This window comes from Pinus tabuliformis, chromosome 2_1 (assembly GCF_031772625.1).
Source record: "Pinus tabuliformis cultivar Carrire ecotype Pingquan chromosome 2_1, CPIR1, whole genome shotgun sequence".
NCBI classification, from domain to species: domain Eukaryota; kingdom Viridiplantae; phylum Streptophyta; class Pinopsida; order Pinales; family Pinaceae; genus Pinus; species Pinus tabuliformis.
Window position 1 is genome coordinate 752,619,596 of NC_142299.1, and position 21,655 is coordinate 752,641,250.

Sequence of the window (21,655 nt, forward strand, 5' to 3'; positions counted from 1 at the left end):
CACCACAAATTTCTCCCCTGAGCGCTATTCAGTTGATGAGACAAGGATTTCTACGAATACCTACACTGGCTCAAACCTCATCACATCCATCCACACCACCTCCATCCTCACCTCCACCGCTCACCCCATCACACACACCACCAGTACCTCCACTGTTTAATATGGCGAACTTCGTAAAACAACTAGTATTGAAGGGTGTAGGGAATGAGGACCTAGACCAATTTTGGTTCATCATAAAGGTTGTATGGGAATCTCAAGGCATCGTAGATGATCCCATGAAGAAGGAAACATTGCTTAGTGCTTTGGAGGATCACACGCTAACCTGGTACTTCAAGTACTCTAATGATAACCAGGGAGCTATGCTGGCAAAGATCCAGACCACGTTGAATAAATAATTCAGTGGGCCTAAGTCTGAAGCTCATTCGATTGTGGGATTCAAGGAAATCGCGATGAAACCAGGGGAGACCCCCTGGAAGTTAGATTAGAGATTGAAGTGTAAAATCCATGAAGCTAATATGAATTTGACGGATCGGCAGCATCACGAATGGTTCGTGGCTTTGCTCCTACCTCACCTAAGGGTTGCATTATCAAAACAGAAGATTACGACTCAGGTAGAAGCCTTGGTGATTTCAATGAGACTGCATGAAACACTGATGCAAGACCCAAATCTGGGGGTTTAGCAGATTCATGCACAATTGCAAAACCTTTGTCTTGAAATCCAAAGTTTGAAGCACAAGATAACTGCTCAGCCAAAGGTGCGCGAAGAAGTTTGGTGCATAAAATGCAAGGGTCAGGGGCATGAAAAGGATCACTACCCAGTTTTGATGAACTATGTTGTAGCAGGAGCACCAATGCATCTACGACTGAAGGCCGTGGTAGGGCCAAGTGCAGGACCTGTCGTATGGTGTGCTATATGTCAGGTAGCAGGGAAGCATACGATGGTTATTGCCATTTGCTACAGAAATTTGTAAAAACACCGCAACAACTGTTCTACAATTTCTGTTAATTAGTAGACGATGATGAGTGCAATTATTGAAGTTACGAATTGATTATGTATAGGATACCTGCATACAGAGTGTAGATAGAACACGACCTCCAAACCAATGCGTTGGGGGAATGTGAGGTGAGTATCATGGGCATGGTCGAGGTTGAGGTTGAGGAGGGCCTAGAAGAGGCCGAGGATAGTTGATTTGTTACAATTGTGGAGGCCCAGGACACTACGTGAGGGACTGTCTGAATTCAATGTGATTGTCATGCCGCTATTGTACTTAGTTTGACCATGCAACTAAGGATTGCCCAATATTATTGGCTAAAATTCACGAAAAGGGGGTGGAGCCTCCACAACTGACGAAAAACCTCGAGATGATGAGGGTTGAGCCCCATGAGAAAGACCCTAAGGTAAATATTATGCTGCGAAGTAGAACTACGACAGGTGAGGATAAAGGCAAGCGGCTTGCAGAAGGAGGATAAAGGCAAGCGGCTTGCAGAAGGAGAATGGGTCCACAAAGCACCAGAAAAGGAGATTGGGTTTGATCTAGAGTGTGAAAAAGAAACATTTATCGAAGCAAAGAGAAGCTTTGCTGAGGTCTCTACCTCAGGAAGTTAAGAGAAACCGGCTGAAGAAATGGACCCATCCATGATTACCACATTCTTGGAGACTTGCATGAAGTTGCTCCATGATAGTAAGGTGGTGAAGGGCTTGCAGGAACTGATCAATCAATGCGCTAGTAAGGATAGTGCTGCTGGTGAACCATGCATGGTCAGGAAGCTTGGTAAGCAAAAGCCAAGGACCGGGTGGGAGATGAGACTCACCATGCAGATAGGGGAATATAAGATGGACCAAGTTATCCTAGATCTAGGGTCCGACACGAATATTTTACCAAAACAAACCTGGGAAAGAATGGGGAGACCTGTGCTTCAGTGGTCTCCGATACAGTTAACAATGGAGAATCAACAAAAAAATATCCCAATGGGGAGGCTGCAAGGGGTCATAGTTGACATCGAGAGAGAAAACGCATTGGCATATTTTGAGGTAATAGATATTGTGGATGATAGCAATCCCTACCCTGTGGTCCTTGGAATCGATTGGGCCACTGGCATGAATGGGGTAATCAACCTAAAGAAGGAGAACATGATATTTGAAAACAAGTCGCTCCACATAGTGGTGCCACTAGATCCCGTGGAGGGACTGCGCTATACATAACTAGTTTGAGATTATGAAAGCGATGATGATCTAGAACATATTTACAAGATAATGGCGCGAGACCAGGATTGGGTGAATCTGTTACTGGATGGATGCATTGCATGGGATCACGAAAGCTCCTGCATGTCAGATTTGGATGAAGAATTGGAGAGTTGGTAGAACCGGAAGCATGAAGTTTCGACATTGCATTGTAATATGATGATCAATTCGTTGCATTGTGTGTCATCCGAAGTCAGGGATCTACCTCATTATGATGGGATAACTGATGTTGATCTATTTTTGGATGCATTTGAAAGAGAAGTAACGGAGAAACATCACTTCCAGGCCTTAGACTGGGTACTGCGCGTTATGCCTGCAATATGGTGGGGTACGCACAATCATAGTTTCAGTGATTAGTGCGACTATAGGAGGATGATGAGAATATGTTTTTGGTAGCCAAAAGTGTGGATGACAGATAAGTATGATGGAAGAGATGACTCGTGTGATGACCTGGCTAAATGGAATAAGGCTTATGGCATGGAGCCCTAGCCTCAATGGGTGCATCTTCTTTGTCATACCATGGGCGTCATACCAATGAATTGGTATTTGGAAATCGAGCTCCACCATGGCAGGGAAGAATGGGATATCTTGCACCAAGGATTTTTAGTGAAATTCAACATTGAGGATGGGTTTGACAGTATTGACACGACGCTATAGTAGGTTAAAGTAGTGATCTTTCGGATACCGCAAGATCCTTTGGACCTGATCCAACTTGATTGGACTACCCAACTGAGCCATGCACTAGAATGCTATAACGTGAACATTGAAGAAGAAGACAAGGACCCCAAAAAAGTTAATATTCCAGAAACAGAAGGTCACCACAAGGTTGAAGGTCTGCAGATAGAGGATCCTGACATAACCATACCCCTAAAAACTAGGCAGGTCAACATTGGCATAGAGGCAGAACCAAAATTTGAAAATATTTGGAACTATTGGGATGATGTGACAGTAGACAAGGTCACTGAGCTCCTCCTCAAATATCAAGATTTGTTCCCGACAAAGTTTTCTGATCTAAAAGGGATAATAGTAGACCTGGGTGTCATGAAGATCGCCCTGAAACCGGGCGTGAAGCCTATACCTTAATACTAAGTATAGGGAAAGGTTTTGTGCTGAGTTGGATAAGATGCTCACTGATGAGCCCCAAATTTTGGTAACAATTTGGGCTCATTTGGCCTACTTACCTTGCTCAACCCTTCATTTTATATCACTTATGCATCATTTCTTAGTATATTCGTGTTATTTGTAGGAAGAAGGGCAGTCATTATGCCTATGTGGCTAATACATGATGATTTCAGGTTTTTTGACATTAAATGGAGCAAAGACCACGCAAATGGAGACAAGGAGATAGCCAAGGTGGCATTGCGGGTTTATAGGGAGGTTGTCCACAGCCTTGAATGACCTTCCTCGTGATCTCCACCCCAACTCCGAGCTCCAACAGCTATCACCACCGAGCTAGAAGGCAGCCAACGGATTCTACAGGAACAACAGTTTACTTTCAGTTGGATAGCCAAGCCCCACTAATTGAGGAGGCCAGCTTGGCCCTCATCATGTATAAATATTGAGGCTGTAGCCTTCGATGAGACTCTTGAACTTTTGTTGTAGATTTTGAACCACGAGTTGTAGCTCTGTTTTTGCTCTTTGTAAGCCAATTTTGGCATGTTGTTAGACTCATGATTATGATCTCTTAATAAAAGGCAGGCAGATTTGGATTTGATTCTGAGTTCTTAAGGGAGCTATAGCTCTCGGGTTAGGGCCCAACCTGAGAGAAATAGACCTCCTTTCCTTTGTATTGTTACTTGTCTTTCTTTTATCATTGCATTTCTTTCCTTTACATGCACTTGAAAAATACAGTTTGCTGAGTTGACTGTTTCAGGTTTGGTTATGTAGGTTAGTTTCATGAATGCAGTTGTTTCAGTAGTTCAGCATTAGCGTAGGGAGATTGAAGTTACGTTGAGTTCAAAAAAAGGTTGACTGCATGCTCACTTTCACCTCTGTTTGGGGACTGGAAGTGTAGACCGTGCCAACTGCCAAAAAGACTGTTTTAACATATGCATGCAAGTATTGATGTAATGTTTTCGATTGAAGAATTGTCCATGCTATTATATCTTGAGTAATGACTCTTTGGTTTAGCATCATGCACGAATTCTCTTCAACTTACATTGTTGTTCTTTGATTCCTAATAAAACAGTTAGAATAGGTTGGTGAACTTTCGTTTACATGCAAGATAAGGGTGATTTGTTTCATTTACACTGCGCAGCACCACTTCATCGTGTTCTTATCCTCCTGAACCATGCCTAAGCCACCTACTCATCCTTTGTTTAGCTCATTTGCCTTCCAACCCTTCTACTGTCCACGTTGCTCAATCTTTTTGACCTTCCACTACTCTACCCTTCTATCGACCAACCAGATCTATCCACTCTCTCTCCATCTCATCTCTCTGTCCATAGGTCATCACAAGCTCCTCTTTCATCTTCCCTATCCACCCACACAACTCCTTCACTCCTCCATCACCCAAAACTCCGACTGTAGAACATCCTGTAGAAGGTAGCAGACTTCCTGTAGAAATCCCGAGTTTCCTGTAGGATCCCCTGCAGACATCCTGTAGAAGCCTGCAAACACGGTTGCCAAGCACCTGAGCGTTGTGGACTTCTGTGGATTGGTGTGAGGGATCCCCTGGAACCTCTCGGAGTCCTCCTGACCTTTCCCAAGCCTTCCTCCCCTTGAACTACCCCTGCACAGTCAAGACCCAGTAAGAAGCACGATCATAATAACTCCACCCACTTGAGCAAAAATACAAAAATGTGTTCTCTTCAATGGAAGTAGTTTAAATTCATGCATCTCATCTCACTAGAAGTAATGGCATCATTTCTAGAAGTTGCATTCCCACCATTGCATCATAAGGATTAAGCTAGTCAGATTACGGTTTACTAGGGTTTCCATGTTTGGTTGGCTTTCAGTTCATTCTTGAAAAGTAGGTTAATTTCCTTTGAGATAGCCTTCGTTCATCATTTAGAAAGCTTCTTCTGAGAACATATAGAAGTTGGCTTGAGCCCTAGCGGACTTGTGCCAGCTGACTAAGTGACAGCTGCAACAAGAGCTAGTACTTGTGCATACAGCACCGTCGCTTCCAAGTTTGTTACGAACTACCGGGTTGATAAAATTAGAGAAGGAAGCTCCAGGAGTTGTAGCATTATTGCTACAATACTGGAGCCCACCATCCTTTTGGCGCCATTGCCGGGGAAGCGTCAGAGTATTAGTAATTGTTGTTTTTTTTCTATTTTCTTACTCTTGCCTTCTGCCAAGTAGTTTATTTCATTTCCATTCTGCAAAAGTAGCATAGACATTTCCTGCTTTCATAGATTAGCATTTCAATTCCACAATTTCAATTTTGCAAGCATAGATTAGCATTTCAATTCTGCAAGCGTAGACTAGCATTTCCATTCCTGCAATTCCATTTGAGCAAAGTAGATTAGTCCTTTCCTGCTTTCATTTCAATTCTGCATTTTTATTCCAGCAAGATAGTTAGTTGTAGATCAATCTGTTTCAGTTTTGCAGGTACCAAAGAAAAAAACAAAAGCAATAAAAAATTCTTTCCATTTCATGCCTCGTAGGAACCGAGATAAAACAGGCAAATTCCTACCCAACACCCCCACCACATCACTGAGTCACCCTTCTCTCTTCTTCGGTGACAGTGATCCAGAAGAACCTATAGGTGAACCTCCTGAGATATACGAAGATCCTATAGCAGAAGAAGAATTAGAGACCATCCCATCTGAAGCTATGGCTGACAATAGAGGAGAAGATGAGAGAATAGAAGGTGCCTTCCCCATCCGAGAAACCAATGGAGACATGAAAATGAAAAACATTAGTCCCTCTGCTCTGCCTCACTTCCATGGACTGACTACTGAAGATCCTGATACCTTCCTGTTTGAGTTTGCTGTCCTTTGTAGAACCTATGACTATACTGAAGATGAGCAGAAGCTGAAACTCTTCCCTTCAACTCTTAAGGATGCAGCATTACGCTGGTTCATGGGCTTACCTGGGAATAGTATCACCAATTGGGCTCAGATGCAGAAAGCTTTCAATACCAAGTACCAGGACTACTGTAGGTCCAAGGAAACCAAGGGAGAAATCTTTCGGATGACCATGGGAAATGATGAGTCCTTAGAGGATTATGAGGAGAGGTTCCAACTTAGCTATAAGTGGGCCAGGTGCACACTTGACGCTGAATCCCTCAAGTTGGTCCTGCTCCGAGGAGTCCCTGAAGACCTTTTAGATACCCTTCACATGTTAGCTGGGGTAGATATTTACCAGCTGCCTTATGAGGACATCAAGACCGTGTTCCGAAACCACTCTAGGGCAGCCCGGAAACAAGGTAGAGGAAACCCTCTCTTAGCTGGTATTCCTTTCTCCAAGCATGAGTTTGCAAATCAATTAGAAGATCTTAAGAGCGAGGTGAGACAGACCATTGCCATGCAACTGGACACATTCAGGATCCAGCAGAAGAAGGAAGAAGCTGAGAGGGCCTTGGCTATCTTCTGCCCTAGATGTACAAGGAAACACCCTAAGAACGAATGCCCATTGCATTCGGTCGAAGTGTGCTTCGTTTGTGAGGAGGACCATCCCACAAATCAATGTCCAACCTTACCTGGGCTTAAAGCTATGTACCAAGGGACAGAATCTCCTACTGAACCTCTCTATTTCCTCAACCAAAGGAGGCCACAAGGACCTAGACCTTACCAGCAGGGGATGCAAGGGGCACCTCAAGCTTATTACAGCCCCAACCAATCGGCTCCTATGCCTTCCTGGGGTCCCGCTGCTCATCCTTCCTGGTCTATGCCTCCTCCATGGTCTTATCCACCTCAGTACCCTACTCAACCCACTACTCATTCATATCATTCACATGCCCAGTCATAGCCTCAGTGAAATGCACCTCAGTCGGGGTGGAGGCCCCAGTACAACACTCCTCCCGCCATTTTGCCTCCACCACCAGTTCAACCTCAACCATTACCTCCTACTCCTCCAAGGCAACCTCAAATGCCTGCTCAACCGAACCCGAACCCCAACAATAGACAGGCCCAGCAGGTATACACTGGGGAAACATCATGCCCTACCTATGCTGTGGAGATCTAGGAGATCAATCTTCGATCTGGAAAGACTCTTCCAGATCACCAACCTCCTCCCCTAGAGGACGAGGAGGACAAACAGGAAAGTGAACCAAAGGCTATTCCACCCTTTCCTGAGAGACTAACAGCCACCACACAACCCAACCCAGAGGAGGATGAGCTTCTGGGAGAGCTCAAGCAGTTGCGTGTGAAAATACAACTTCTCCAAGCCATCAAGGATGTGCCAATATACAACAAACTGGTTAAGGAAAAGTGTTTTAAACACCCAGGCAGGTGAAAGAGAGATGTTTCAACCATCAATGTCTTAGGACAACTGTCTGACCTTATGTTAGGACAAGTCATCTGCCCAAAGTACCTAGATCCTGGGAGTCCTGTAGTAGATGTCCACATCAATGGCACCATCATACCTCACACCTTGATTGATCTGGGGGCTGCCATTAATGTGATGACCAGGGATACCATGCTCAAACTCAATCTTCAGGGTTCCTTGAGGAAGACCTCGACAGTAATGCAACTAGCAGATCGCTCCACTGTGACTCCCGAAGGGATTGTGGAGGATGTCTTGGTCTCTGTCGACTCTTGGGAATACCCTGCAGATTTCTTGGTTCTGCAACCCAAGGCAAAGCTTACTGGATATCCTCTTATTTTGGGAAGGCCTTGGTTAGCCACTGCAGATGCTTACATAAGTTGCCGTGCAGGAAACATGACCATCAAAAACGGTCCTATGTCCAAGCAGCTCGTCCTATATCCTCCTGCCCAACCCTCCTTAGAGCATGACTTACCACTATGGTTGGAGGAAGGAGAAGAGGATGAGGTGTACTCAGCACCTTTGTGCACCCTAGATACCACTAGAAGAGACCCCCCAACTGAGGATGACTTGATTGAGACTTTGATCCAGAATCCACCTTCTAGTGCACTATCCTTAGAAAATTGGTGGAGGATGCCCAAGCCAGCACCTTAGTGGACCTTTGTGCCACCAACCCTGTCACTCCCAGAGTCAAGAATGTGGAGTTCAGCCCTGAGAGAACATTAAAGATCAGCTCCTCCCTATCTATTTCCCAGGAAAAGGAGCTGTGTAGCCTGTTGGCCAGTCACCTAGATGCTTTTGCTTGGAGCTATAAGGAGATGAAGGGAGTCCATCCCTCGGTCTGTACCCATCACATTTACATCAAAGAGGGTTGTAAACCGGTTAGGCAACCTCAGAGGAGAATGAATCCAGCCCTTAAGGACATTGTCAAGGAAGAATTGCAAAAACTGTTGGATGCCGGATTCATTTACCCCATCTCAGATAGTGAATGGGTGTCCCCTCTGGTGTTGGTTCCCAAGAAAAATGGGAAGTGGAGAATCTGTGTGGACTACTGAGAACTGAACAAAGCTACCAAGAAAGACCATTTCCCCCTACCTTTCATAGATCAATTGTTGGATGGACTGGCAGGAAAGAAGTTCTTCTCTTTCCTGGATGGGTTTAGTGGGTACAACCAAATCCAAATCAGCCCGGAAGACCAAGATAAGACCACCTTCACTTGTCCTTGGGGTACCTTTGCCTACCGAGTTCTTCCCTTTGGGCTATGCAATGCTCCTGCTACCTTCCAGAGAGCTGTCTTGAGCATCTTCTCGGAGTTGGTCCATGATGCGGTGGAAATCTATATGGATGACTTCACTCCTTATGGGTCCAACTTCTAGGAAGCATTGTCCAATCTGGGAAAGGTCCTAACCAAATGCATTGAGATGAACCTGTCCCTTAGTCCTGAAAAATGTGAATTCCTGATGACTGAAGGAACCGTGCTAGGCCATACCATTTATTGCCAAGGGTTACAAGTGGATCCTAACAAAATTGCTCTCATCAAGAAGGTTCCACCTCCCCAAAAGGTAAGGGATGTCCGGAGTTTCTTAGGATTAGCAGGGTATTACTGGAGATTCATTAAATACTTCAGCAAGCTAGCCTCGCCATTGTTTGGCCTGTTGGAAAAAGATGTGGAGTTTAAATGGACTAATGATTTTCAGAGGGCTTTGAATGAATTAAAGGACAAGTTGGTGTCAGCCCCAATCCTGAGAGGTCCAAACTGGGCCCTACCTTTCCACATCCACACTGATGCCTCAAACAAAGCCATAGGGGTAGCTTTAGGACAAGTTGAACAAAAACTTCCATATGCCATTTACTTTGATAGAAAAAACTTGTCCAAAGCCGAACTGAATTACACTGTAACCGAGAAAGAATTCTTGGTTGTTGTCCATGCACTGAACAAGTTTCGACATTATATCACTGGCTATCAAACCTTTGTACATACGGATCATGCTGCAATTAGATATTTAATGAATAAACCAGATGTGAATGCCCGTATTATTAGATGGTTACTTTTGTTGCAACAGTTTGATTTGACCATTGTTGACAAACCAGGTAAAGAAAATGTTGTTGTTGACTTTTTATCTAGATTGGATTTGTTTGCAGATGAGGATGGAACAGTGGATGACCAGATGCCCGATGAACATCTGTTTGCTATCTCAGTACTCTCTCCATGGTTTGCTGATATAGCAAACTACCTTGTTTCAGCATAGTTCCCTTCGCACCTATCTTCAAGAGAGAAGAGTAGAATCATCAGAAAAAGTGCCTCATTTACTTGGATCGGGGGCAATTTGTTCAAGCTTGGCCCTGATCAGATCTTAAGGCGTTGTGTAAGGGAGGAGGAAGTCTTTGATATCCTCCTCACCTGTCATGATCGGCCTTGTGGAGGACATTTTGCAGCAAAGAGGACTGCCTTCAAAATCCTGCAGGCAGGCTACTATTGGCCCACACTTCCTCAAGATGTCAGAAGATATATCAGCCAATGTGACCGATGCCAAAGAATGGGGAAACCAACTCCAAGGGATGAGATGCCTCTCCAACCTCAAGTGACTCTTGAGCCATTTGAGAAGTGGGGTATGGATTTTGTGGGTCCAATCAACCCTCCTTCGAGGCAAAGGTCTTACATCATTGTGTGCACTGACTACCTGACAAAGTGGGCAGAGACTAAAGCAATCAAGGCAGCAACAGAAGAAAAGGTGGCTGAGTTCTTAAGGGAGAACATCTTCTACAAATTTGGCTACCCAAGAGAGCTGGTCACCGATCAAGGGAGCCAGTTCACATCCAACTTGATTGAAGACCTGCTAGCTCACCACAAAATCAGGCATAGGACTTCCACCCCCTATCATCCACAGGCAAATGGGCAAGTAGAAGTCACGAATAGAGCATTGGAAGGGATTTTGACTAAGGTGGTGAGCAGCAGTCGGAAAGATTGGGCAAATCGCCTGGTTGAGGCCACATGGGCTTACAACACCACCTGGAAGACCACCACGGCTTCACACCTTATGAGCTGGTCTAAGGGAAGAAAGCTTTGCTGTCCATTGAGTTTGAATACAACACTTTGAGGATGGTAGCTCAGCTAGATCTAGATCGCAGCCATGCACAACAAGAAAGGTTATTGCAGCTGAATGGACTGGACGAGCACCGGATGCAGACCCTCCTTCACTCAGAAGTGGTTCAACTTCAGAGAAAGGTGTGGCATGACCAACATCTCCATGACAAGCAATTCCAGCTGGGAGATTGGGCCTTGTTGTATGACTCCAGGTACAAAGATTTCAAGGGGAAGCTGAGAACCAGATGGCTAGGACCATATGCAGTGGAAAAATGCCATGACAATGGATCTGTTCTTATTCGAACCATTGATGAAGAAGCCATCCCCATGCTTGTCAATGGGCATCGATTGAAGATCTACAGGAAACCTCTCTCAAGACAAGAGTTCATCAAAACTATGGAGAAATCAGTGTTGGTCATAGAGAAGGGTTCTGCCCCTGCTTTGGGCATACCCTGAAAGATCTAAAAAATAAATAAATAAATAAATAAATAAAATAATAATAATAATAAATAATAAAGATCCTTGGGTGAAAACCTTTCTGAGGCTCCCAAGGCAGGTGGTAGGGGTGAAAACCTCATTGAGGCGCCCCTATTGTCTTTCAAAAAAAAATGAGATTTGAAAAAGATCCTTGAGTGAAAACCTCTCTGAGGCGCTTAAGGCAGATGGCAAGGGTGAAAACCTCATTGAGGCGCCCCTGTTATCTTTAAAAAAAAAAAAAAAAAAAAAACAATAAGCAAAAAGATAGGGACAACAAGTTTGTAATGTGAAAATGCATGCAGGTTGCAGGTGTTCTATGAAGGAGAGGAGGTCTTTTAACGCAAAGCCAAAGATCCTTATCATGCTTCCAGGAGACCTCACCAGCACCTCCTCCAAGAATACTCATTTCCTCCAAGGTATGTGCACAATTTCATCATGGCTTGAGTCTTCTACAGGAAGATGTAGACTTTCTACAGGAAGGTGCAGACTTTCTACAGGAAACGCAACTTTTCTACAGGAAATTCTGTATTTCTACAGGAAACTTCCTGTAGAAGTTCGGGACGGCCCAAAATTCATTTTATGAGGAGATCTAATGACCAAGGATCGGTTTGGATGCATGCAAGCTACTGTTGGCACCCTTATACACTGCTGTCACCTCTTTCTACCATTCCTGTCGACATGCAATGAAGTTACCTGCACCATCAAAGCAGATCATTGAGTTATCAAGAGAGAAGCAATTTTTGAGATGGAAAAACGCTGAGATGTCATACCATATCCATCCCAGCCATCCATGAGCTCTGTGAGCGTGATCATGGGGCCATTGCCTTCGTCGTGCAGCATGCACCCGAGGAGGAAGAAACTATTACAGGACATCCTGCAGGAGTCCCGTAACAGTTAAGCCCGCTAGAGTGCACACCATAAACAATGAAAACGCGGGCGCATGCAGCTGAAGCATCAAATCCATCGTCAGTGACCTGTGAATATGAACCTCCGGGCCTGTGCAAATCCACCAGCAGCAAATAAATCCACTCATCGTCGTCCAAGAGCCTGAACAATCGTGTTGCAGCCGCACAGGTAAGTGTCTCGACCCTTTCTTCCGACGAATTGCATGAATCTTACTTTGAAAATGTTTGCAAGTGTGAAATGGATGGGTTGAGAGGTTGTATGGTCAATCGATCGGCCACGTCGACCAGTCAGCTGGTCGAGCCGGATGTGTGAATGGTGGCCGTGGAAAAAACGGGCAGTGGACACGTGAGAATCGTCCACTCAGGGAGAAACGAGTTCTAACGAGAATGGCGTCGGCGGATCTCCGGGGAATGATGCGGCAGTAAGGGAACTTGCAGAAGAATGATGGTGTGATGTCGCCCAATGGTCCGGCAGGGACAGCTCACCCCCGTGCCACGGATTCCGCCGATTCAAATCTAATCGGCTAGATTGCCACCCCATGCATTTATCATTCACCGTTTGCGACTCGAGTGATCATCCGGATCCCTCTGCAGCTCGATACTCTGAGTCTTTGGCCATCAGAACGCCTGTGAAGCAACACCAAGAGTGCAGACCCACTACGGTATCCCCCGGAAATCGCGCGCTGCTCCTACAGGAAAGCTGTTTCTACAGGAAGTCGAGTTCCTCACGTCAAAAGGTGGCAGATTAAAAAGGTAAGCCTGAACTCTCCATGCAATTGGTTTTTTGAAGGTGGCAGAATCATCGTCTACAGTCTGGTCATCGAAAATTGTTGCAATTGTTGTCTGCCGTGCATGAACTGCCGTCCTACAGGATGTCAGTATAATTAGCTGTGTTAAAAGTTCTCAGGGGATAAGCTTTGTGAATTATGTGCATGGTAGAGGCGTAATCGTACGCTCTATCCCAGTAGACCAAATTTCGTCTGCATTCGCCACCTCCAGCTAACGCAGCTGTTTTTCACCATGCCGGGTGGGTTCATCAGAAGGGAACCCACTGATTCAACGAAGTTAAGAGAAAATCCTGAGGTGGTGGAGCTCTTCACACGAGTGCAATGGATATCTTTCTGTGACAAATTGCAGGGCTATGTCGACGAAGTGGAAGAAGAGTTTTTGCAAGCTCTAAGGCCGAAATCTAAAACGTTGGCCACCGTTACCTTCAGGGGTCTGAGCCTCAAACTCACCCCACAATTCATCAGCCGAGTTACGGAGCTCCCAATGAGATTACCATGGGATAAAGAAGAAAGGAAATTGAGCCAACAAGCTAAGAAAGAATTCTTTCCACCAGAGGAGGAATTCTCAGAAGACAAAAATGGGGTTCGTAGAACCAGTCTACTGCCACCATGGAATGAAGTGAGCCTGCAAATTATGAAGTACATTACCTGCGAGGGCCGTTTTAGCATTGTACGGGTATCATTTTCGGTTACTCACTGAATTACGGCACCAGATGGAGCTACCTGTAGAAAACAAACTCAGTCTCCCTTACTTTCTACTACAGTCTCTGATTGAGTGTGCAACCAAGTTAAAAGAGGGCACACCAGACCAGGTAGCCCACCATGGACTGATCAAACTCCTCGTGGAGGATGCGCTCCACACATACAAGGTTCCTCTCTCATGGGAAGCCTTCAGAAATTTGACAAAGGATGGGGATATAAAGATGCTAACCGAAGAGCTCGATTCATCTAGCAGTGAGGAGAAAGAGTCCGTTCCCGCAGTGAAGAAAGAAAAAGGCCAAAAGACCCCGACCACAGAGCAGAAGAAAAAGCAAGAAAAGAAACAAGAGAAAAAGGGTGACAAGGAGAAAGATGACACACCCATCTTGAAAGCAAGAGAGCAAAGGTTGCAAGGCTGAGTGGACAAGGCTGAGAAGGTCCACATTAGCAAGAGTGCCTCGACAGCGACCGCAACCAAGTCAAAAAGAAAAACTCATGCAGCAAAGCAAACCAAGGCGGTGACACCTGTTTCTACAGGAAAGCCGAAACCAGCTTCTACAGGAAGCCCGAAAATTACTGAAAAAGGCTCTTCTACAGGAAGCTTGAAAATTACTGAAAAAGGGTCTTCTACAGGAAGCCCGAAATTGACTAAAACAGGGTCTTCTATAGGAAGCCCCGAAAAAGTGAAACCCAAGGAGAAGAAAGCCGACATTCGTGAAAGGGAGGCAGCAGCTGTGCTGGCCACCCTCAGCACACCTCCGAAGCCAAAGGAGAAAAGAAAGAGGGAGACCCCTCTATATTTTAAAGCTCGAAGAAGTGTGAGAATAAAGACGGGCAAGCCACAACCTCCACCCCGCAGCCAAATCACTACAGGGGATGCCCCTACTTCACCGAGTGAGAGGTCCCCCTCAAAGATATCGATCACCTACGAGAGGGGGAGCCCAAAAACAACTACTTGGAAAGGAAGGTTAGACCAATCGGCTTCAAAAGCCCGGCTCAAGGTCAAGGAAACAGAGAAGAGGGAAGGAGCGGCACCCTCATCACCACCAAGGGCAGAACAGGCAGGGCCACCAAGAGTAGGAAATAAAAAGCGTATTCCAGAGCCTAGTTCTCGGCCAAGGACAAGGAGCTGGAGAAAAATTACTCAAGGATGAGCAAATATTTTAGCTGGGGGGTGATGATGAGCCCCAAATTTTGGTAACAATTTTGGCTCATTTGGCCTACTTACCTTTCTCAACCCTTCATTTTTTATCACTTATGCATCATTTCTTAGTATATTCGTGTTATTTGTAGGAAGAAGGGTAGTCATTATGCCTATGTGGCTAATACATGATGATTTCAGGTTTTTTGACATTAAATGGAGCAAAGACCACGCAAATGGAGACAAGGAGACAACCAAGGTGGCATTGCGGGTTTATAGGGAGGTTGTCCACAGCCTTGAATGACCTTCCCCGTGATCTCCACCCCAACTCCGAGCTCCAACAGCTATCACCACCGAGCTAGAAGGCAGCCAACAGATTCTACAGGAACAACAGTTTACTTTCAGTTGGACAGCCAAGCCCCACTAATTGAGGAGGCCAGCTTGGCCCTCATCATGTATAAATATTGAGGCTGTAGCCTTCGATGAGACTCTTGAACTTTTGTTGTAGATTTTGAACCACGAGTTGTAACTTTGTTTTTGCTCTTTGTAAGCCAATTTTGGCATGTTGTTAGACTCATGATTATGATCTCTTAATAAAAGGCAGGCAGATTTGGATTCGATTCTGAGTTCTTAGGGGAGCTATAGCTCTCAGGTTAGGACCCAACCTGAGAGCAATAGACCTCCTTTCCTTTGTATTGTTACTTGTCTTTCTTTTATCATTGCATTTCTTTCCTTTACATGCACTTGAAAAATACAGTTTGCTGAGTTGACTGTTTCAGGTTTGGTTATGTAGGTTAGTTTCATGAATGCAGTTGTTTCAGTAGTTCAGCATTAGCGTAGGGAGATTGAAGTTACGTTGAGTTCAAAAAAAGGTTGACTGCATGCTCACTTTCACCTCTGTTTGGGGACCGGAAGTGTAGACCGTGTCAACTACCAAAAACACTGTTTTAACATATGCATGCAAGTATTGATGTAATTTTTTCGATTGAAGAATTTTCCATGCGATTATATCTTGAGTAATGACTCTTTGGTTCAGCATCATGCACGAATTCTCTTCAACTTACATTGTTGTTCTTTGATTCCTAATAAAACAGTTAGAATAGGTTGGTGAACTTTCGTTTACATGCAAGATAAGGGTGATTTGTTTCATTTACACTGCGCAGCACCACTTCATCGTGTTCTTATCCTCCTAAACCGTGCCTAAGCCACCTACTCATCCTCTGTTCAGCTCATTTTCCTTCCAACCCTTCTACTGTCCACGTTGCTCAATCTTTTTGACCTTCCACTACTCTACCCTTCTATCGACCAACCAGCTCTATCCACTCTCTCTCCATCTCATCTCTCTGTCCATAGGTCATCACAAGCTCCTCTTTCATCTTCCCTATCCACCCACACAGCTCCTTCACTCCTCCATCACCCAAAACTCTGACTGTAGAACATCCTATAGAAGGTAGCAGACTTCCTGTAGAAATCCCGAGTTTCCTGTAGGATCTCCTACAGACATCCTGTAGAAGCTTGCAAACACGGTTGCCAAGCACCTGAGCATTGTGAACTTCTGTGGACTGGTGTGAGGGATCCCCTGGAACCTCTCAGAGTCCTCCTGACCTTTCCCAAGCCTTCCTCCCCTTGAACTACCCCTGCACAGTCAAGACCCAGTAAGAAGCATGATCATAATAACTCCACCCACTTGAGCAAAAATACAAAAACGTGTTCTCTTCAATGGAAGTAGTTTAAATTCATGCATCTCATCTCACTAGAAGTAATGGCATCATTTCTAGAAGTTGCATTCCCACCATTGCATCATAAGGATTAAGCTAGCCAGATTAGGGTTTACTAGGGTTTCCATGTTTGGTTGGCTTTCAGTTCATTCTTGCAAAGTAGGTTAATTTCCTTTGAGATAGCCTTCGTTCATCATTTAGAAAGCTTCTTCTGAGAACATATAGAAGTTGGCTTGAGCCCTAGCGGACTTGTGCCAGCTGACCAAGTGACAGCTACGACAAGAGCTAGTACTTGTGCATACAGCACCGTCGCTTCCAAGTTTGTTACGAACTACCGGGTTGATAAAATTAGAGAAGGAAGCTCCAGGAGTTGTAGCATTATTGCTACAATACTGGAGCCCACCACTCACGACAAGAATTATTGAACCAGTAGAAGAATCTGATTGGGTAAGCCCAAAAGTGCTTCAAAAAAAGAAACATAAAGAAGAAATAAGGATATGTGTGGATCTCCGGAAGCTGAATGATGCTTGCATGCATGACCCCTTCCCCACCCCGTTCACTTATGAAGTCCTGGGTAATGTAGGGGGAAAAGAAGTATACTCTTCCGTTGATGGGGGTATCATCAGATCAAAATTGTGCCTGAAGATAGAAGTAAGATGACCTTTGTGACGGAATGTGGATGTTTTCATTATAATGTATGCCTTTTGGGTTGAAGAATGCACCAAAAATCTTTTTGTGCGTACTCATTGTGGCATTCAAAGACTTCAATCATAAGTTCCTAAAGGTGTGCTTTGACAATTGGACAATGTTTGGATTGTTCAAGTGTCATATGTCAAGTCTGCACATAATGTTAGATACATTTCAAAGATACTAGACTGCATTCAATCTGAAGAAGTGTTTGTTTTGTGTCCCTTTTGGGATCCTGCTAGGGCATGTGGTGTGTAGATAGGGATTGATGGTATACCCCACGAAGATTGCAGTGATAATCAACTTGGAGGCACCAAGGAATGTGAAATAGCTGCGGACAGCCCTGGGGCTTACCAGATACTATAGGAAGTTCATCAAGAGCTATGCCCAGATCACCGCACCCATGGAGAAGTTGTTGAAAAATGATGCTATGTTCTGTTGGAGTGATGAATGCCAGAAGAGCTTGGACATGCTGAAATAGAAAATGGTCACCACGCCAATCCTGGTCTTTCCAGATTGGAAGAAGGAATTTCATGTGCATGTGGATGCCTCATGTATCGTGTTGGGGGTCGTGCTGACATAGGCAAGCGAGGGGGAATTGGACCATCCTATAACATTCGCGAGCAGGAAGTTGTCCAAGGCTGAGAAGAACTATTCCACTATATAGTGCGAAGGACTAGCCATGGTATACGTGCTCCAAAAGTTTAGGTACTATTTTTTGGGTGGAAATTTCAAGATTTATGCAGATTATTCAGCGTTAAAATACTTGGTTAATAAGCCTATGTTTGGGGGGGAGCTGTAGGTGGTTGTTATTATTCCAGGAGTATGATTTTGAATTTTTTGTGAAGCCTCGATGATTAAATGCGGGACTAGCTCATGTGTCATGCATCGAAACGGGAGAGGAGCCCACTAATTTAGAGGAAGGACTGCCTGACGATATCATACAATTTCTGAAAAGAGGGAATGCTCTGGAAGGTTATACAAGCCAGTAGAAGAAGGAGTTAGTAGTGCACGCAAGATTTTGAACGCGAAAACGTAGAAACTTTGGGTTGTTCTGCCAATACCGATACAGAGAGAAGTACAGCAGCTATCATACCCTACTCACTCCACCAATCACAAACTAATGATCTGACTTACAGACCTACCACACAGCTAACTACCCGACTTCTCCGTCATTGCAGGACATTTGTACAAAATGGGGCCAGACAAAATATTTTGATGCTATGTACTTGACTTTGAGTGAAGTAGCATCTTTGCGAAGGCTCATGGACGAGCTACAGGAGGACATTATGCAGGAAAAGCGACAACACAGAAGCTTTTGCATGCTGGATTATGGTGGCCAACTTTGCATAAGGACATGAAAGTATATTATAGGGCCTCTGATGCATATCAAAGGACTGGCAGGCCATTGTAGAGGGATGAAATGCCATTGATACCATAGGTGACATTACAACCATTCAAGAAATGGGCGATTGACATTATGGAACCAATTCAGACTCTGGGAAAGAAAACAGGTGCGTGGTACATCATCACCTTGACAGAGTACTTGAATAGGTGGGTAGAGGCACAACCTGTGAAGGACTATACCAAGACAACAACAACAAAGCTTCTTTTTGAATACGTATTGATGAGATTTAGCTGTCCAAAGATCTTAATGAGCAATCACGGTACACACTTCCTTGATGAAACAATCACCGTGTTGACAGAAGAATTTCAGGTTTATCATTAGAAGAGTATGCCTTATCACCCACAGGACAATGGGATGGTGGAAGCATTCAATAAGATACTAGAGAAGGGATTGACAAAGGTCTGCAATGCTCATAGAAGTGATTGGGATGTGCACATACCAACAGTGCTATGGGCCTATAGAATGACTTGCAAGAGGTTGACTGGGAAAACGCCATTCATACTTGTGTATGGCATAGAAGCTATGATGCCAATGGAATACATTGTACCTAGTTTGCGCATAGTGGCACTCATAGAAATGGCCAACCACGGAGCCTTGGAAGAGAGGCTTGGGCATCTAGTAGAGCTTGAGGTGGACCAATTTATAGCTAGATTTCATCAACAAGTTCAAAAGGAGTGTGAAATGGCATGGCATGATCGACACATTAAACTGCGCACCTTCAAGGTAAACGATCTGGTTTTGCTATATGACATCAAGTTTGATAAATTTCTAGGGATATTTAGGATGCACCATTTGGGGCCCTATATCATCAAATATATTACTGGCGGTGGAGTAGTTCAGTTGGTCAAGTTAAATGGGGAGACCTTCCCAGGAAAGGTGAATGGTAGCCGATTGAAGCCATACACTGGTGATCCGGCTAGGTGACTATATTAAGGTAGCACAGTCTTACCACTCTAACCAACTGAAAAGAGGCACGGGACTATAAAATACAATACCCAGGTTGGGGAACTGCATGATGAAGAAACGACGCGAAATGAGGAGATGTCATAGAGACCACACAAGCACGTAGAAGGTTATGCTACCTGGGATAAAACCATGCAGGTCAGCTGGAAAGTGACCATTAAAGTCACTTTTCATGATTTGATAATGAAAAAATGGCAAAATCAAGCTAGGGGGCGGCATTTAAGATGAAATTTATGGGCGATATCCTTGAAAATTTGTCTTCAATGTAGCATTAATGAACTGATTTTGGGCGGAACGGTCCAAATTGCTTTCAAAATGCCCTATAAATTACATGTGGCTACCCAATGGAGAACACTTAGAATTTTGAGCATTGAGTTGTTGAGCTCTTAGATGCATATGAACCGTGAATTCTTTGAATATCTAATAGCGAGTTCTCTGTTTGAGAAATTGCCAAAGGAGACACAAGAACTATTGAATAACATCATGTCGACACTGGCAGAAATCTTAGATATTGGGGAAGTAGTGAAAGTCGAAGGGACTGTGCCAGAGGTTGCTATGGAAGCAGAGGGAACTACTTTGGAAGTTACAGAGATACCCAAGTCACCATGGTCGCCTAGACCAAGGCCTACCCAGACCTAGGAAGGCGTGAAAGATAAGAAAGGAAAGCAGGTTGTGACACCACCAGTGCGCGCGTCACCTAGGAGAAACCCACCGAAGGACAAGCCCACTGCTCAAGAAAAGGGAAAAGCAATTAACCTAGAACCGGAGGATATCCCAATGGATGATGAGGATCTTGGGATAAAAATGGAGGATGTTGAAGTCGAGGGGTCTAGCCCCATTACTAAATTTCCTGAGTATGTCCCTACATGTAGGGGAAAGGCCTAGGTGCCTAAAGACATTGACGAGAGCAAGGTCACCTTCTACACACCTCTGCTATCAGACAAGTTTTTTTTGAAGGATAACGCTTGGGGTGGATTCGAATGTTGAAATTGGGGGACTGGGACTTAGCTGACACCGAGCGATTCCCTTACTTGGCAATAGACTAGCTGATGCACCGCATCCTCCATAAGACCACCAGGATGACTATGTTGGAACTGTGGAAGTGGCTCAAGGGCGTGGATAAGGTAGGCCTACGGAACCTATTATGGGTGTCGCACTACAATTGTACACCCATTACCTTGCTGGTAATCAAGTGGTTGTTGTGCTTGGCACATGATGGGTGTCTGTGGTTGGAGGAGCCAAGACCCATCACTAATATACTGATCCATAGGATCACAAGGCTACCATATTCAAGGGAGAATCTGGCTACAATGTTTAGTGGAAAGGTGGGCGAATTGGCCCTCGCAAAGACCATGAAGAAGAAGTTTGGATTAGTAAAGAAGCCACATGGCTATGCAATTACAAGTATTTCCGACCCTGCATGAAAGTGACCACACAAATATTGGTAGGTAAGGTCATGCAAAAGTGTCACTCTGATGAAGTATCGATGCCCATCGTAGCTCTAGTGGCCCAATGCGTGGAGGGGTTTTAGCTTAATTAGGCGTGCTACCTCTGCGGTGAGTTCCTCATGAACTATTGTGAGGCGTAGGATCTCAACAAGACCTTCCACTATTTGTGGATCTTGTTGTCCATCGTGCTGGTAGTCTAGGAACTACTCGAAGACAACAAATTTCCCTTGATCATGCCGAACGTGCCTGAAGCTACGAGTACACTTTGCTATGGGCGAATAAGGAGCCTCAACAAATCAAGGGCAACAAGATCTTTTGGATCTTGATGGACATGAACGTGCACATGGCCATCAATTGTAAGCCATGGTTGTCACCTACTGCCTTTGATAAATTGTAGCCATACGTAGAATTTAAGGCCAATTTCCACCATGTATCCACAAGGGCATGGAAGGACCCTGAGCAGAAGCGGTATGACTTGCCCTACTTGGTGACGGATGATGTGATTCAAGCGGTTATTGATAGCCTGCTGACAGAATGGCACACTGCCTCAGACTTAATGGCGGGATCCAGCAAGATAGCCATGCAATGGAAGAAGGATGAAGCCAAACTCAATATAGAGTACGTGGTTGGGAAAAGGAGAAAGGAGGTCGAGGATAATGCT